Source organism: Phasianus colchicus, chromosome 3, assembly GCF_987193195.1.
Source record: "Phasianus colchicus chromosome 3, bPhaCol1.hap1.1, whole genome shotgun sequence".
Taxonomy (NCBI): domain Eukaryota; kingdom Metazoa; phylum Chordata; class Aves; order Galliformes; family Phasianidae; genus Phasianus; species Phasianus colchicus.
In genome coordinates this window covers 42,968,819-42,981,609 of record NC_143438.1, presented here as the reverse complement: position 1 = coordinate 42,981,609, position 12,791 = coordinate 42,968,819, and the positions used below count along the sequence as shown (strand labels likewise).

General features: G+C 40.7%; 1 protein-coding gene across 1 annotated transcript in view; it reads left to right on the top strand.

The window, feature by feature from the left end:
* The window catches only part of LDLRAD4 (low density lipoprotein receptor class A domain containing 4), a 262,875-nt gene that overhangs the window by 31,334 nt on the left and 218,750 nt on the right, over positions 1-12,791 (top strand). Inside the window, exon 2 of the mRNA XM_031589000.2 lies at positions 10,134-10,217. The gene's annotated coding sequence lies outside the window, so the exon portion shown is untranslated. The remainder of the gene's footprint in view (positions 1-10,133; positions 10,218-12,791) is intronic.

The window sequence follows — 12,791 nt, the reverse complement described above, 5'->3', positions numbered from 1 at the left end:
TTACAAGATGTTGGGGAGTTATTTCTTGTTTTAGTAAGTGAGCACATTATGCACAGTATACTTGAGAGGCTTCAGAAGGTTGACAGTGTTATCTAATGTGCCTACCGTATTGGTGTATTTGTGAAGTGAGTATTTTGTGCTGTTTGTGCATTTGCTTGTAAAGCAATGGGACGAAAAAGGACTCTGAAAAACTCAGTATCTTTGAGATACTTCCTGGAACTCACTGTTAGTTTCCATGACTTTCAGGCATAGAAGCCCAACTGCCATTTCTGCTGGCTATTATGAGGTTTTTGAAACAATTTCTAGAAATATTTACATTATTTGTATAAAACCTGTGCTGCCTTCTTAATATGGCATCAGTTGGCACTGCAAAAAAACAACAAAAAAAAAGGCTTGCTTTCTGTGAGGTCATCCAGCTTGTTTTGGTTTCTAGAAGTCGATATACAGAGCTGTGATACGGTTGTAGAAATAACAGAAGGGCAGAACTTTGTGGGAAGAGTCTGTTACAGTCCCTTTTACTTGACAAATGATTCATCTTTGTTCCTTTCTGTTCACTGAAGTGTTCTTCTGCCATCAACTTCAGATCTAGTTCTGCAGTTGTGTTCAAGTGGACCAATGCCATGGAATAGCTATTTGCTCCCATTTTCTTTGCCTTGGCTGAGGAAGGCATTGGAAAGAATTTGTCTGGAACCCATTCAGTCAGGACAAGTTTCCTATGTTCTGCGGCATTCTAGTGCATCATACTCTGAGCCGTTTCACCTTTATTCTATCGTGCTTCCATGTTGGATTAATCTTGTAGATCAGCAACCAAATGCTGTATGTTTTTATTTTTTAAATCTCTTCTCTGTACTAATTTTGGGGGTGGACTTTCCACAAATTTTGGCAGGTGCACTGAAAAGTCATATTACAATCTTTTTATTATGCACTTAACTCTGGCTCTTGATGTTCCCTTTCAGAAACACTGCCATGCTGGGTATTCTTGAGTTCTTAACTCAGATGTATCACAGCTGTAAAGTATACATTTGATTTGCAGGGAATTTTGTAGCAACTCAGGAGGTCAAAAGGCTGATGAAGTAGCTTTCAAACAAAGTCAACAGGAATTGTTGACTTGACAGTCCTACAGATAAAGCAACTGGTCCAGGTGGGCTTGAAAACCCCACACTGACTCCTGATATTTGAGGTAAGGGGTAGTTTCTTCCCAGTCTCGTTAATCAACCTCCTAAAGATCTGATGTAGAGGTGGTGTTGTGACTGCTTGTGGCTTGTATTTGCTGAGATACGAAACAGTTTGACATTTATGTAAGGTATTGAACTAGTAATTGCTTATATTGGGAAACATTTTTTAAACGATATAGATATGTTTCAGGTGAAAGCTTTGATACTCTGCAGATTTGTCCCTCAAGTCCCAGGCCAGGGAGGCTGGTCCTTTCTGCTTGCCTGGAACAACCTCTCCTGTTCTCCTGTGCTTGGACTCTTCTGAGCTCTTCTCAGCATCTGTTCCCCCGCTGCCTTTTATTTTTTTTGCCCAGTTCTTGGAGAAGTGATTCTTTTTTTTTTTTCTTTTTTCTTCCCTCAAGGCTTACATTATTACCTTCCATAAAATATGGGTCTGATAGTTCTGCTTCCCAGGGAATATGAATTTGGGATGATGTGGAATATTTGTCCTGGTGGTTAGGGAGAGTGTGAAGACTTCAGTGCAATTGACAGCTCCTGTTAAAAAGGAAATTTACTTTGTGAGGGAAGATTTTTCTTCCACAGTTTGAGCTTTTCTCTACCATATGGGTAGGTAGGAATAGTTTGCCAAATGTGTGATAGTTACATAAAACATGCAACATATGACAGATACAGAAAGGATTGTAATAAATGACTTTTTTGCACTTCTGCCCTGAAAAAAACTAAACAAAATGTTAATACAAAGCCCATCAGATTTTCTTTTTCTCTTTGGGGATCCTTTATCATAGTGTGGAAACTCTGGCTATGAGCATAGGCTAACAATGGCCGGATCCGTTTGAGAGCTTTCTACAAGGCCAGGGTCAGGTACAATGCTATTTCAAACAGCAGATTTTTTTTTTTTTTAAATGTAATTTGCTATTAATACTTCTGGGAAATTATGGCCTATACCTCATGTCCATTTTCAGTTCTGCATCTTCTATAATCCAGAGACACCAGACACTGCTTGAAGTACTCAGATTTTTGTCTCCTATCCCCTTTTTCTCTTTCCTGTTTTTAAAGCTGTATTAGTTTTCTGAAGGATAAAGTCAAGTTTAAAAAAAAAAAAAAAAGAAAAAGTAGAGTTGTATTTAGGAACTGGGGATTACTTTGCTTCACTGGAAATATTTAGCCAGGTTGATGGTTTGGAAATATTTTCATGAGAGCTGCTTGAGCTGAAAGTTACTGAGAAAAGTTCCATAAAAATAACTGTGAATACCAATTTATGACAAAGTCATTTCTGGCAGCCCTCAGTTTAAAGAGAGTAAAAACTTTCCATAGCTGTAAGAAAGGAAGAATTATGGATCAAAGTGATCCAGAGTTTTTGGCAAGTTGAAAAAAAAAGAAACAAAGAAAAAAAGAAAAAAATAGCATTTATATTCCCCCCCTCCGCAGTGAGTAGTTCCTTTCATTCAACTTTTCTTCCATATCCTTTATAAGAATGACATGGAGGAACAGAGGATGGGAAGGAGACACTTATTTCTGTTTAAAATTGGTTCCGCAGTGTGGAAATTTGGCAGCACACGTGGAAACTAAGCAAAACTGTCTGCAGAACTCTCTGCTTCTCCATCTAATGAAACTAACTAACTAGGCTCAAATAAAGAGAGGTTGTAATGACGATGCCATCTTTTGTTGAATTTTTTGGTAATGTTGCTTCCTTGGTCTATCAGCTTGTTGGAAAATCAGTTGTCCGGTGTGAGATGTAATGTAAATAGAGGATGCTGGTGATTGTCTGTGCTCTGCAGAGCTCCAGGCCACGTGCCAGTGAATGTGAACGAGCTCGGTACAATGAGCCTGAAAGGCATAGTATTAAAGGTGCTGAGGGTCTTACAGGTGCATGAATGAGTGGGGTACTTATATGTAAGGAGTCCTTGCAGTTTTCAGATTAAATCTGAAATGAATCTCAACTCTATGCAAGTCAGATCTTTTTAGCATTCAGGTGGGAATACCCACGCTCTCAATGATGTGCCAGCAGGAGACAGACAGGATGGGAGGTCACAAGGACACGGTTCACTGTGCCAATAACTTAATGATCAGCAAAGATGAGCCAATGTGGGGATGGAAATGAGTCTGTTAATTCGGTGAAGAATAGTAGAAACTTAGGCAGGCACAAGAAGCCAGTCAAAAAGTGTTCTGGTGCTCTGCAGTTGCCAGCAGTCCCACGCACGTGCCAAACTGCAGTAGTTTTCTTGTGTCCTTACTTTTTATTCCTGAGGTCAAAGACTGTTATAAAAATGATGAGGGTATTGTCTTCATGGAAAAGTTACAAGAGAAGTTGTTGTTACTGTGCCTTTCTTAAGTCTTACATGAAGCTCTACAGAAAGGGAGAGTTTAGTGGTACTTTGCATTCCCTGACTAGTTGGCTTTAAACTGAGGAAATGCCTGTGGATCTTTTTAAAAACAACCAAAAACCAAACAACAACAACAAACACACTGTAAAATTATATTGCTTTATTCCCTGCAGATTATTTGCTGCAGGAGGAGTCAGCTTTTCTGTTACGAAGGGAAGTGACAACTTCCAAACTTGGTGAAGCCTTTTGAGAGGGGTGAACGTGCAAGTGGATAGGAAGATCTGGAAGCTATTCAGAGGTTTTTGACAGTATTCTGTAATGTAAGGAAGGTAAGCTGTGCATGAAGGAGGGTCACGCTATGGACTAATACGTTGTTTGAAAGTGGGAATAATAAGGATGAAATAAATGGTCCATTCCAGCAGGTCACAGTATGGTTGGACTGGTTGGTGTACTCAACATCTAAAGGGGAAAGGGGCTTATCGGTGAAGAGAGGTACTTTGATGATGATATTTACTTGTTCATGATAGTAATGTTGGCGTGAGCCATAAAAAATTGGAGGAATGCCTGACAAGACAATGTGGCCAGACAGTAGAATGGTAAATGGCAGGTAAAATTTAATGTACATAAATGGGAAGTGATCTACAGGGAGGAAAATAACTGCAGTTCCACTGAAAAGTGATGAGCTTTGAGCTGACTGTTAGCATTCATGAGTCAGTTATGAGGTTTTTGATAAACAGCAGTGTAAAACCAACTCAGTGCTCTGCACTGATGAGAAAAACAAATCACATGTTAGGCATTACTAATAAAGGAACAGAATAAAACAGACATTATCAATATTGCTGCTGTATAAATTCACTGCTCCCCAGAATCTTGAGTAACGTGCAGTTCCTGCCTCCTCAGCCCAGAAATGATACGTTAGGCTGGGAAAAATTTGGAGAAAGCAGCAGTTGTAAGAGATGCAGAAAGGCTTATCACAAAGTAAGTTGTGGCTCTTTATCCTGGGAAGAGGAGACATTGAAGTATTCTTGAGGTCCGTGTTATTGTGAGTGAGAGGGTGGACAGGTGTGGTTGTTCCCATACAAAGAGAGATGGATCTTGTTGATATGGTGTGCAAAGCAATATTGGGTTTGCTGGAAGTTTACTTTCTGACACTGTATGCTCCAAAAAGAAAAATCAACTTTTTTTTCCTGTAATTATATGCGCTATATAATGCATATGTGCACTTTGAAACGTGTTTTCTCTGGTCTTCTGTAGTTTTTTGTTGTCTGTTATTTCCTGCCGCAGGTAACTGTCACAGGCCTATAAGGAAGAGTGATATTAGCTCACTTGGCTGTATGAAATGAATTCACTGTAGTATAGAATTATTATAATCCTTTCTTTTAATGTGTGAAGAATCAGTTTTATTTTTTCTTTAGCTGCTCTGCTTCCTCAATTACTTCAGAGGATGCAGTGCCTTTAGCTGGATTTTAAAAACCAGTCATGGATTTAGTGTCTAGTAATTGTCTCTACCATTCCCTTTGTCCCTAAGAAATAACTCTCAGCATGTTTGAAAACATCAGCTATGCACATAGAAGTACTCTGATTTCTAATGGTGTGGTTTTGCTGAATCCTCGCTGAGGCTCTGTGCCCTCCTTAAGCGTGCATCTGCTCATTAAAGGCAGCGGTGAGATTGTACCATAGCCCCAGACATGGCTTCTTCCTTTCCAGCAAATTGCCAGCTTCTTCTCGAGTGGTCTTCCTTTAAACACTGCTGCTGAAGTATCAGGTCCTAGATTTGGGGCATAAAAACAATTGTTGGTTCATAGAAAGCTAGGAGCTCTCTGCCTCAGCATCTTCATCCTAACAGTATGGCTTGTTTTTCTGAGTGTACCTTTCCTAGTTGTGGGGCTTAAGCCATGTGTTGGTGAAGCTGCATGTCTTCCACTGAAAGCAGAGGAATATTGAGAAAGTGGAAATGTTTTGCTGCAGCTCCCTGTAATTCCCTCAGCTGGGTGAGCTTCTTCCAGAGGTGAGTCATGTTGGTAGCAACATGTATTGTAATATGCAGCAGGTGCCAGTTTTGTGCTTGCTTTTATGTGCTTTGTGCTTTTTTTTTTTTTTAACTCCTCCATCTGCAGTTTCTGCACTTAAAATGTTAACTGTCATCCATAGCTGCCTGCCAAGGACCATGGCCTGGCTTCTTGCTCAGGCTGTCACATCCTTGCTCTTTGTGCTTTGTCTAGCCTGGGGATTTTGGTTTCCTGGACCAGCTGGAAAGCTGGAACATACATGCATCAGTGCCTGTTGCTCACTGAACCTTACCTAAGTTCTTTCACACAGCAGCTCTGCCACTGGTGTTTCCTCTCAGAGCAATGAGGCCTTCAGTCACTTTTATTCCAGTGGGCACTCTCTTCTAGGAAACTTCTCTCTTCATAGATTGACTTGCAGAGTGGTTTGTCCATAGAAAGAATCACAAAATGGTTTGGGTTGGAAGAGACCTCAGAGCCCACCCAGCCCCCCCCATGCTGTGGGCCGTGCTGCCACCCAGCAGCTCAGCTGCCCAGGGCCCCATCCAACCTGGCCTTGAGCACCTCCAGGGATGGGCCCAAATCGTTTTCAGATGTGCAGTATTTGGTGTGGTATTTTGGTGGACTTGTGTGTAATGTTTCTCTTCTGAAGTGAGAGCCCACTCTTGGGAAGGTTCTGAACACAGCTGCAGGGCAAGCGCAAATACCAAAGTTTAGTGGGAGCCCAGGTTTCCTGATGGTAACTTGTTGTGCTAACAGCAGATTCATTTGTTTCCTAATTAATCAGAAAGAGTGTTCTTTTTATTTCAGCCATCTGGAGGAGAGCATGTTGTTTAGCTTCTTGCTACTGCAAATTGGAGCTACACAGGAAAAAGGATGTTTCAACTTGTGTTTTTGGCTTGTTTTTCTAGGTTGAGTCAGTGCAGAGCACATTAAAACATACAGTAGTCAGCTGCAAAGTTCATCTCTCAAGGACTGTGAAAATGTAACTGAAATATTCTTCCCCAAAAGACAAGAAAATATCGACTGTTTAATTGCTTATTATTACTTCTTTTGTTCCATGAAATCAATTGTCAGATAAAAACGATGTTTCTTCAGCGAACTGCAGAACGGTTCTTGGATGCCGCATCTGTTAGTTTGCCACAGAGAACGCTGAACGTTGCTTTTGCGTTTCTTCCTTGGATTAATGTCGGAAGCATTTTGTGTGTCACACAATTTGTTGAGCGTGCCATTAGCTCGCTAGCTCCTCACTCAGATCTTAAAACATTGCGTTCTGCTCTCCAGAAGCCGCTCCAGCTCAGCCTTCCTTTGGAAGCTGTACTGTTCACATGGAATACTTTCCAAGGCGCAGACTGTCCCTATGTGATGTTTACTGTATTTTTGCCTTGCAGCCAGCAGATTTTAGTACAAACTTGCCTGGGGGTGGCCTTGTCCTATTTTCCTCTTAGATGGTTCTGGCATTTATAGAGCTTGGGAGATCGTGCTTCTGAATTTTCCAGTCTGAAGAGCCCGAGCCAAAACAGCAGGGGAGATAGCAAACCTGTACATTGTTTGGCTTACGGCAGCTGGGCCTGTTTTTCCTTTGACCTAAAGCAATGGCAGATTTTCTTGGGTTTGGTGTGGAGGAGGGGGAAACGAAGATGAGGAACGATGCGTGAGGAAAATTGCTTTCTCTCTTTGCTTTGGAAAAGCAGCTTTTTTTTTTATTATTACCTCTGTTCCTCTTTTTGCATCTTTAAGTGCAAAAAAGCCTCAAGTTGATTTTTATATCACAAGTAGGATTTTTTTTTTTGTTGGAAATTTACGAATAGTGATTACTGATGAAAAGAGGGACTGTGCTTTACTTTAATATTGCATTAGCATTTTGAGCAACAACCTCTTTTTTGTTGATGTACCACTGTACCCACGGAGTTGACTTTTTTGTAGAGGACTGGCTCCTCTGGGCTTGTTAGTGACATTCAATAGCTTCCCACCACACTATTTTCTTTATGTCTTGGTCAGTGGGAAAAAAAGTCCCCAAAACAAACCTCTTGCCAATTAGTGCCCAAAGCCTCTGCTGGGGAATGAACTTTGCTGAATGAATGTGGGAAAATTGAAAATACCCTGCAGATGGTGGCTCAGAGAATATAGAACTCGTTTTCAGAGAGCCTTTGTTGTCTGTAAACACTTTCTCCTCAGTCTTCTCCTCTAAATGAGGCTTCCTGTGGAAATAGACCTCACTGTCTGCCTTTTACTTGTCCTGCTCTTAGGTTTAGCAACAGATGTTTTGGTTAAGTTTTGCATTTGTGTAATAGTTATTTAGTTGTTCCGCAGAGTGATTTTATTCATGAAGGAATGCTTCTTCATGTGATTGTTTGATTCCCAAGCTTATGAATTCCAGGAGCGTAGGAAAGTTTCCTAAAAATAAGTTTCTGAGAACAACAGCGTGTGGTGAACTTCACCACATGTGCGAAGCAGAATGCAGAGTTGTATTATTAAACACTGGGGACTCATCCTGATTAAGCTGGATCCAAAGCATCCTTACCAGCTTCACAGTGCAAATGCTTTTCCAGAGGGAGAATTTTCCCAATTGGCAACTATTGATAGTTTTCCTGTCTCGGTCTCCATCTGCAGTCCCCTCTGAGTTCCTCAGAGACACGCAGAAATGACATTCCTACCCATGGGGCGATGGACCCGTGCATGGGTGCATAACCCAAAGAGTGGCAGAATACTGATCATCCAGACTCTGAATGAAAAACACTGGCAAGGGACTCTCATACTTCCATGAATATCCTTTGCTGTGTTTCCTATCACTCCTTGTCTTGGTTTTTTTTTTCACTAAATGTAATGATTCCCATAGCCTGTCTACTGGTATTTAATACTTCTGCTGTTGTATGCAGGAACAGATTTCCTTTCCCATGCTGAACTCACTGAGGGAGGCTGTCATCGCTACTTATTAGTTTCTGTCTTCTTTCAGTGTTCTCAGGAACATCTTCCTTAAAGTTAAGCAGCAGATCTGGTCGATTCTCTGTTGATATTAATTGCTGCATAATGAAGTGCCCTTGAAAGTCAGTTATGTAAATGAGCAGCCTTGAGCTGGCCATAAGAACAATGCTGGCTTGGTCTTTAATTTAATAATTGGGGAATTGGAACATAAAGCAGTTCTTTAAATCTGAAATTGGATAGAGTCATATTTTTATTAGCCAAATTCTAATTGTGTGAACCATGATTAATCATTGGTTTAAAATTCAGTTTAGGTTTACTTTGCATGCAGACAAGTATTTCAGATGCTGTTGTGTATTAGGAAGAACTTATGTTCAGTTGCCTTAGGTATTTTAGTTGATTATTTTGAAAGAAGTTGGTAATTTGTTGTAAAGACCAAATAGTCTTTCTTGAAATACACTGCGCCTGTTTTCTTCCCTTCCTGCTTACCTTAGTTGTGATAGAAATTACAGTTCTTCCGTAAAAATTCCTTGTGTTTTTCCTAAAGACACATCATAGCTGAGCCTCTTGGCTTATTAGGAAGTCTGTGAATTCTAGACAGTAGAGGGCCGTTCCATCATGCGGATCATTCTGTCAGCTCAGGTAAAGTTTATTCGTTACTGCATACAATACCTGCATACTGGTGGATGCAGAGTTATTTGCAAATACAGCCTTGGCAGACCTCCTCTGGAATTCTGAACGGGTTTTCCAGCTAGACTTAGTCATTTTTTCCCAAATGTCTTGGCATAGCTGATCACTCAGGAGTGACATATGGTAGAAACATGCTCTGAGGGACAAGTCTCCCGGATGGCGCACAGCACCACACAAGATAGACAGATGGTGGCTTATTCAACCTTGGAAAAAGTTTAATCCTACATATTGGCAAGGCGGCCTGGGTACTGAGAGAGGCACACACATGCCTGTGAAATCTGAGGCAAAGCTTTTGCGAATTTGCTTGCTGTTACTGAAAGAGCTAGAAGGATCGAGGTGGCTTTATACAGCGTAAATATCTGCAAAGCTGCATGTTCAGAGTGCTGTCAAGAAAAAGTGAAGTCCCTTAGAAACACGGAAATCCCAGAGTTGGCTGCAGAAGATAAAGTTTGCTGAAATTTCCACAGCTGTTTTTAGACTTCAGACATCTTTATTCGGAGTTATTGAGTGCTGAACCTAAGCGCCAATAACTATTTATTAAATGAAGTTTTGAATGGGAGGAAGGGTAATTCTGTGTTTTCCATGGGTTTTAGTTATGTCGCTGCTGGTTTTGTAGAATGTATTAAAAGCACTTGACAGCACAGAAAACATAACCTTCCTTTTAGTTTAGCAATCTTAAGGAAATGTGAGTTCTGAAAGTTACAAGTGCCCTGACAATAAATTTAAATTAATGGCAGAAAGTGCAAATGGTATGTTATAGTTCTGTGTAAAGAAGAGCGTCAGGCCTGTCGCTTAAATATCTTTGTAATTAAGGCAGTGATCTCAAAGGGAAAAATGAACCCGTTCTGTAGAGATATTTAAGAAAGAACACAAGTCTGATTTGAAATCTTTCAGGAACTCCAGTAGTGATCGATCTTCTGAAGTCAGCGCAGTGTTCTGTAGCAATTTTGAAAATGCTGACCCACTGAGAACAAGAAGGATTGTCTACCATCCGTGTTTTTCACTTTTTCCTGTAGGTCACACTCAGTATTCACAACCAGAAGGAAGAGGAAGAATCTCCTGACTCCCTGGACATCAAGGATATCGCTATGTTACTTTGGGTGAGTTTAAACTACACAAGACTTTTCTTTCTGAAACGGTTTTAGAAAGGTAAATACAATTCAGACAAACCAATCTTTTGTAGTAGGGGTGCACTGTAGTCGCATTGATCTCATAACTTTTCTGCCTTATCACGATGTGATCTTTTTGATATGTATTTTCTTGCAGTCATACATATGCATGTTTTGATGGTAGTTGTTCATATACATAATTGTAACTAAACCTTACTACTAATTTTAGATAGTGGAAGATTTTGATTTATGAGTCCTGGGATATTCTGTGGAAATATATGGATCTCAGGGAAATCTCTCAGGTGAAAGACATGAGGAAGTGATTTGCTCAGAGTAGTCAGTGTATCAGTAATTATTTGCCTGGGATGTGGAAGACCCAGTTAATATTACTGTTTTACCTACAAAAAATAAATCTTGAAAACGAGCCCCCTAGACACTGAATTGTTAAATCAGTTGGCACTGAGTAACAAGTGGTGTAGTGTCAGAGCTTGAGAGGCAGCTGCAAAGAGGGAAAGAACAGTTCAGTAACCTGTTTAGGATATGCATGAAAGAAATAAAAGACACCAAATTCCTGCTTTCAGCTGAGAGTGCTTTTGTATAATATGATGATATGCTTACTTTGAGTCAGATGAACATGAATATTCAGTCTTCCTGAGAACCTTTCAGGTACTTACTTTCTTTCTGTTTGTTTTGCTATGCTTCTTTATGGGAAATGGTGACCATATCATAGCTGAGCCCAAATGGTGGCCATAATTGCAGCAGAACTAGAGCAGTCTCCCTGATTTTATTTTTTGTCTTCCTCAGCTATTTTAGCACTAAGACAGTATGAAGTTGAATAATTAAACTTTGTGCTGAAGTGCACAGTCAGCAAAATATGACAGATATCAGTGTGCTCCCAGCCTAGACCCTGCTAAGTTTACTTAGAAACCACGCAGACGAAGTGAGCAGTTTGGTCCGTCCAGCCCCTTTTGGCACAGTTGTGGCCTGCTGTCACAAAGAGTGCCTGTGGGCCTTTCAAACATCATTTATTTGTGAAAGCTACAATCTGATGAGATGACTAACATTCTGCAGATCCACAGCTGACACCTTTTTGACCCAGATCTGAAGTTCAGACTTCAGTACCTGAATCCCTTGGAATTTTAAGCTATGCTTCATGGACTTGCTGTTTCTTTAAATTTATAGGCTGATCATATCACTGTTGAATTGCTGAACATCAGTGTGTGTGAACGGGCCATCTGCTGTCAGGGCTAAGTCTTGCATCTCTCCACCCAGTGACAGCAGAGGTCATTAAACCATGGTGACTCTCACACGGGTGGGAGTGGTTTGAGGTAACATGGCTGTGTGGGGGAAAAAAAAAAAGCACACATCAGATCTCATTGTTCTTCATCCTGTAGTAATATGACATGTGGAGGACTAAAGTGGAGAAGAGCAGAGCTTGGAATAGGAGACTGGATTCTCACAGATATGTAAAAGGTTTGGATGTGTGAGAGGAACGAAAGCTGAATTTTGTAGTAGGGGTTTTGAGTTAATTATGAGAACAGATGAAGCATGGAAAAACTGTCTATGTAGGAGAGAAGCAGCCTTCAGGTTTTGGAAGGGAACCTGCATACAGTTGGACTTTTTTAAAGGGTTCTGATCCTTAAGTCACTGAGTGGCAGAGTAACTGAGATATAAAATGTGTACACTCTCATTTTGTCAAGATTTGTTTACCTTGTGCTTTTCATAATTGGAGAGTGAATGTTGTTTTTTTTTGTTTGTTTTAACTTTTTTTTTTTAACTCCTCCAAAACTTCTGTGTGTTTTGCTTCAGCCACTGAATATCCTAGAAATGCAGAATACCCACTGGCTGACCTTTGTGTTCAACTGGCTGTGAAGTTTGGGCAGGATGTGGGGCTAGTGCTAGCCAGGGAATCCTATGCCACCTTGCTCTGCCAGGATTGCTGCTTTGGAGATGTAATCAATAGGAAAAAGTGGAATGCAGAAAATAAGAAAAAGATATGGTGGGCACATAACTGATCCAAACTGAAGGAAACTCAGAAGATGGTTACGAGAGGACACAACAATTCTACCATGCTAGTTCCTGCTACCTGCTGTGGGGCCCTTGAGAGAGCCACTGCAGTCAAGGTTGTGTTGAAACTTTTCAATCAGGACTAAATTATTTTGCTGCATGTCTTGAGGATTACCTGTAGTCTTTATTGCAGCTGATTCTAAAATGTATTTTTAAGTGGTGTAGCCAAACGGGGAAGAAACAACTTAAAAACCCTCTTTCAGTGAGTAACCTGGTGGTGGTAAGTGTGAAGTTGTGATTGTCACCTTTATCTTTTTCTTTCCTTCTTGAGAGGTGTTTGGAGATGTTATTTCCTAATTTAGGACTTAATCCCTTCCCCTCACCATCTCCAGCCCTGAATCCATCTGAAACCCTAGGCTGCACTGTGCACTTGAAGTGATGTGCCTCAGAGTCCTAAATTCAGGTAAAGCTGAAAATGGCTGCAATCACTTTTATGCTTTCTATTCATCCCCCTTTGTTCCTTCTCCCTCCCTGTTCCCCTTGTGCTCGCTTGCTCTC